The sequence below is a fragment of the Tupaia chinensis genome, unplaced genomic scaffold (assembly GCF_000334495.1).
Source record: "Tupaia chinensis unplaced genomic scaffold, TupChi_1.0 Scaffold000104_1, whole genome shotgun sequence".
Lineage (NCBI taxonomy): Eukaryota > Metazoa > Chordata > Mammalia > Scandentia > Tupaiidae > Tupaia > Tupaia belangeri.
The window spans coordinates 853,647-860,307 of NW_006159568.1; positions in this window are offsets into that span (position 1 = coordinate 853,647).

The window sequence follows — 6,661 nt, forward strand, 5'->3', positions numbered from 1 at the left end:
TGGGCATGTGTGTGTGCACAAAGTCCCAAAAGGAGAATGAAGGAGAAGGGATTGTAGAGTGGCTATCTGCCCTGGGAGGGTACTTGCTTGTTTTCCTTCTCTCTCTCTCTCACTCTCTCTCTTTCTCTGGCAAGGGTACACACCTATAGTAAATTAAAATGAAAGAAAAGGAAGGAAGGAAGGAAGGAAAGAAGGAAAGAGGAAGGAAGGAAGGAAGGAAAGAAGAAGGAAGGAAGGAAAGAAAGAAAGAAAAAAGGAAGGAAGGAAGGAAGGAAGGAAGGAAGGAAACCTAAGAGATAGCTCAGCATTGGAAGTCTACTGCTGCAAAATAGTACTGGGAGGTAGAGTAAGGTGGGCCAGAGGACCATGGCTTTTGCTAAAAGAAGCTTTTAAATACTATTCTATTTTTAAACTATTTATACATATCACTTTAAAAAGACATTGCCACATTAATTTATAAAAATGAAGCAAAAGAAAGCTTCGGCCTCTTGCATGTCTCTCTCTTCCATCAGTCTCTGCCAAGATGGGGCCATTTCTTTATCAGATTTGTCTTTCCTCTTCTCCAGAGACTCACACAGGGATAGGTGCAGGTAAACACTGAGAATGAGAATGCCGAACAGAATGGCATCATGCCCACTTTGCTTGCAGTGGGCTCCCTCTCCTCCAACAGCCGCTCATTCTTCCCACGTGTCCAGCCCGGTGGATCTGTGCTATAGCATGCACCACTCCAGTCCTGAGAGACTGGCCAGGTGCCAGGGCCCTTGTACTCACGGCTTGATGAAGCCAGAGGAATGCCCGCAGCGGATGAGCACATTCCCATCCAGTGTGCAAATGCTAATGAAGTCACTGCAGTTTCCTGTGTGTTTGTTGGGGGGGACGCCGCGGCCCCCTCCCTGACAAGAGGATACTGGTGGGGGGTACAAATGGAAATGGATGTTCCAGAACGCAGAGCCATTGCATTTTATTCTGTCCAGACTCATTACCACCAGAGTATAGCTTTAGCTTTTCCTTTGACTTCCAACTTCGCAAGATTGCAATTTTAAGGAAAGGTTTCCTTCAATCCTCGTTTGCTCAGGGAAGGAACGGGCTGCCGTGGGAAGTTATGAGTCCCTGCCTGGGGTGCTAGATAACTAATTGGCAGGGATTTTGTGGAGGTGGGAAGGAGGACTCCAACCCCAAGATGCTATGAGTCTTTGGTGCCCATTGTCCCTAGGACGCCAACAGACATATGCAATCTGATGTGGATTTCGCAACATGGCTTCTGAGGTTAGTGATGCAAGTTCATTCAGGAGGAAAGTGGGACTGGTGAGATGGACCCTAGGCTGTTAAGGCTGCTGCTGGGGCTGGAAGGGCCTGACTCACGCGTCACAGTCCCTGCCAGCATTTCAGAGGGAACGATGTTGCCTCTCCTTCGTCTTCCTTTGCTCATACCCTAAAGGCAGGTGTCTGGTCTTCAGTCCTTCTCTTTCATTCCACACAACCCCCCTGGGAAATCTCAACCACACCCTTAACTTCAACCCCCACCTCTATGGTAACTCTTAACTCTGTGTTTCCAGCCTTGATCTCATCCCTAAGCAACAGACCCATATAGCCCATAGTTTATTGGACAGCGAGTGGTCCTACATTTCTAACACAATCCATCCCAAACTGGGAAGTTTTATCCCCCCCTTCGAGTCTCCCTCTTAGATCTACTTTTATCTGCATCATAGTCCTGCCTATCTCCCCCACGGTGTTCCTTCATATCAGCCTTTTCCATTCCAGTCTATTAACTCTGATTGTTTTACTCATCTCTTGGATGTCAATGCCTGGCCTAGTGATGCTCCTTGGCCCCAGTCTCTCTCTTCTGTAAATACCACCCTCCATACTGCAGCTAGAGTGCATATTCTTCAGCCCAGGCAGGACTCATCCTCCACCAGGTAGTCACTCTCCTCAACGACAACAACACAAGCAAAAATTAAAGAAAGACCGACAATACCAAGTGTTGACAAGGCTATAGAGTGACCAGAACTCCTGTGCCCTACTGATGGGTGTGTAAATAGGCAAACAGCTTCGGAAAACTAGTAGTGTCTACTCAAGCAGATATATACTTACCCTATAACCTGCCAGGTCCACTCCTAGATATGTACTTAACAGATACACATTTGTTTAAGCACCAAAAAAGCATGCACAGAAAGGTTTATAGCCCCCATCTGGAAACTGCACAATGCCCACCAAAAATCATGGTGCATTTATACAATGGCATATCAAACAGAAACCAGAAAGAACCAACTGCATCAATGTGTAGCAACATAGATGAGTCTAACAAACATACACTGAGTGAAAGGAGTAGCAGACGAGAAAACAAGTTTATGGTGTTAGTATAGTAGTTTCTCTCGTGTGTAGGTAGTTCCTAAAAGAGAACCAAAGTGAATCTCTGGAGTTTTAGTAATTTATTTATTTATTTTTGCCAGAAAGTGCATGTACTTGCAAGAGACAGCCAGAAAGAGGGAAAGGAAGAGAGCAACCCCCATAGGACATGGTCATGCCTCAGTCCCTTCTCCATTTCTCCATCTTGTTGAGACTTAGGGTACGCAGATACATATGCCCAGCATGTTTCTTAAGCCATATGGTGGGTCATGTGGGATCTGGCTGCCATAACCACCAAGCCATGGAGCCACCACTCCCCTTTCCCACTTTAAAAAAAAATCAAGTGTTATTAACATGGGTGTGATCTGCCAATGAAAAGTTTTGCACCTTTCTATAGGTAGGATATACGGGACCAGCTGTTAGCATAATGGCTATGTCACTGGACTCCCATGTAGTCGACTGTGGTTCATGTCCTGGACCTGGTGGCTTAAAAAACATCTTAAAAATCTTGGGCGCATGTGCGTGCATGCCCAAGATTCCGAGAGGAGAATGGAGGAGAAGGGATTGTGGCATGGCCATCCCCCCTGGGGGGTGATTTCTTGCTTTCTGTCTCTCTGTCTCTCTCTGTCTGTCTGGCGAGCGCATGCGACCTATAGCAAAAACCTCTAAAAAGAAAAAAAAGAAAAAGTTCACTAAATATACTTGCCCATACATACACACCAAAACAAGATCTCTTTCATGGCTCCTTGGCCTGAGAGGAAGTGCTCCAAACCATAGCAGAACATTCATAGGTCTCCCTGCTGTGACCAGGCCTACCAGAACACCTTCCCACTTGTAGCAGGTGTGCCAGCCACTAGTCCATGCCCCATTTTTCTCACATGTCTCTTTGCCCTTTTGTCATTCTTTTAGTCTTGACTTACTCTCCCTATCTGGCTCTACCTGAAGATGCTGCCTCCTCGGTGAGGTCTCTCCTGATTTCTGAGACCAAATGAATCTTCTCCCCCACTCCCACATGTTGCAAACCAAGATGTGCTGCCTGTCCCCCTTTCACAAGTCTCGGCTCCCTCTCCTTGCCTGGATTCCCCGGACTGCAGGCAAACCTCCGAAGTGGTAGGAACAGTATCTCGTCATCTTTGTAAAACCTCCCGAGGCCAGTGCTGTGCCTGGAACGGTGCTTGAGCTAACGAATGTTTGACTAATGATTGAACGTGTGTTCTGAGTTAAGCCACGGTCCATACTGCCAGAAAGCCACGACACCCAGCATGCCTGCAGAAAAGCTTTTGCTGAGAGCCAAGTCCCTTTGAAAGTAAACACATGCTGTGGTCCTTTATTGGCTGCTGACAGCAGGTAGAACCCGTGGATGCATTGTGCAGCCCTATGGGCGTGTCCAATTAGACTCGGTGAGGCCGAGCAGCCCCACGAACATGAATAAGCCGTGCAAATATGTGGTTAATGACCATGTCGCTCCGTGTCAATTCTTAATCCCAGATAATTAGCAGATAGATAATTGGTGGAAGAACGGGAAGTGCTGATAGATGGCCCATCACTTGGGTGAAGCTAATGATCCTCTATGGATTAAGACCCACCCTCTGTAAGTGTTGATGGTTTCTATTTAAAATGCTCCTTTTGAAAGGGCCTAGATCCAAGAAGAGGTGTCAGGAACTCCAAAGTGGGGCGTTGGCATCAGGACTAATTCCCTGGGCTGCTTCCTGAAAGGTGGGTGGATGGGCCGCACTGCTGCCAGCCTAGTGCAGGCAGCTCAGAGTCCTCTGCTGTTCCTGACTTGCTGGGTACTCGTGATTAGGTACTTTCTCCACTCACAGTTTTCCTATTCGTCTAATGGTGAAGGGAGGGAAAGCCGGCTGGGCATGCTCCCTAAGAACCCATGTGGACAAGCTTGCCCTCATCTGCCCCTCTTGACTGCATTGGAGGTGTGCCACTCACTGCCGCTGCAACTGTTGGGTGGCTGGATGCTTGGGTGCTGTGGAGGGGACCTTCTGGGCATGAGAACAGACACCGGAGATGTGAACTGGCGAGATGTTATATGACTTGTGATAGGGCCAGCTAGCTGTTCCCCAGGAAGGGTGCACCCAGTCCCACCATGCAGTCATCATGGGGAAGCAGCTGCTCAGCCCACGGCTCCATTTCCCAGGCTCCTTGGCAAACGAGGGCCTCGGGAGAGATTCTTAACCAATGGAAGGTAGCGTAAGTGTTGTGCGTCACGTCTGGGCTGGGCCTGCTCCTAAAGAGGAGAGGTGCCTTCTTCATTCTCTCCTTCCCCATTGCTGTCTGGATTTATTGTAAGACAGGCATTTTACAGTATGGTGGAGCCTTGACATGCCAAGAGTCTGAGGTCCTTGCACTGTCGCACAGAACAAAGTCATCTGGCATCCAGGAACATCCAGATGATGATTCATGGGTGGGAAATAAAATCCCATTGGGTCAAAATTTCAAATGTCTGGGGCTAATATTTGTCGCAAAAGTTTAAGTTAGATTTCTCCAAATTGACTAAGTAAGCAAGAAATTAGTTTCTTTCCATTAGCGGATACTGAGAACTAGAAAGAAGTTCGACCGTAGTCAATAAATATTTACCAAGCACCGAGTGTGTATCAGGTACTGTAGGAACCATGCCGAATGTCTGGTTTGAGACAACACTGGCCATGGTCAGAAAAATACCAAGTTAATACTAGGATTGGTTGCGTGGAGAAATGGTGACAAAACCAAGAAGGTGGCCTGTAAATGACTGAAAGGGTAATTTTTTTTCAAAGAATTATTTATTTAATTTTATTTATTATTATTTAAAGTGAAAAAGCAAGCTGCCAAGTCCTGGACTTGAACTGCGGTAGGCCATCTGGGAGTCCAATGCTTTAAACATCATGCTACCTGCCGCCCTCAACTGAAGGGTAATTAACCCTGAGAGAGATCAGGGTATATCAGCACATTGCTTGGCAGATAGTAGGTGCTTAATAAGTTGATTTTAACAGACCAAGAACTGCTATCAATGTTAGTTAGAACAACACAAAGTGAATTAGAAGCAAGCTCGAGCAACCCATGGCCTAGGGCAGTGGTTCTAGGAGTGATTTTAATCCTTAGTGGACATTTGGCAATGTCTGTGGGCATTTTTGGTGCTGTCATCTAGTAAGTAGAGGCCAGAGATGCTGCCAAATGCCTTGGAATGTACAGGATGGTGTCCTACAACAAAGAATTCTCACCCCAAGTCTCAGGGCTGAGATGGAAAAATTCTGGTTTGGTGGCTTTAGCTGAGAGATAAAGAGATGAATCTATGAGGGCTCCAAACTTACAGGAAAAACAAACACCTGGGGCTGAGCTGTCATGGAGTAAGAAAGATCCATTCCTGTTGGGGGAAGGTGGTTCTGTGGATGTCTGCGTATGAATGGGCTACAGACTGGAATTTCCTGTGGGTCATACAGGGAGGGAGAGGTGCTTGGAGAACATCACTGAGCACCTTGTCAAATTCCAGCTATGAATTTGGCAGAGCAAGTATTGACTGGGCGGGCCTAAGATAATGATGTGAAGACATTTTGTAAAGTATAAAATTTGGGTCCATGACAGAGTTATTGTAGATATTTAATTTGTTTGATTATTGTAGAGTATTTGAGTATTTTTTTTTTTGAGAGGTTTTTGCTATAGGGCACGTGTGCTCACCAGACAGACAGAGAGAGACAGAGAGACAGAAAGCAAGAAATCACCCCACAGGGGGGATGGCCACGCCACAATCCCTTCTCCTCCATTCTCCTCTCGGGATCTTGGGCACGCATGCACACGCACCTGGCACGAGTTTTTTAAGCCACCGGGTCCGGGACGCAAACTGCAGTTGACTACATGGGAGTCCAGTGACATAGCCATTTCGCTAACTGCTGGTTTGAGTATTTTTAAAATTTATTTGAGAGAGATTTTTGCTATAGGGTGCATGCAGTCGCTGGAGAGACTGAAAACAAGGAAACACCTCCCAGTGGGGATAGCCACACTACAATCCCTTCTTCTTCCATTCTTCTCTCAGGATTTTGGGCATAAACACACATGTGCCAAGCATGAGTTTTAAGCTGCCGGGTCTGGGACAACATGAGAGCCCAGCAATGTAACCATTATATTATCTACTGATCCTGAGTATTTGTATTTTTAAATAATTTTTTCAATTGCCAGGGAGAGAGAGAGAGAGAGAGAGAGCAGCAGTTAGCATAATGGCTATATCGCTGGACTCCCACATAGTCGACTACGGTTCGAGTCCTGGACCTGGTGGCTTAAACTCACGCCTGGCGCGTGTGCGTGCGTGCCCAAGATCCCGAGAGGAGAA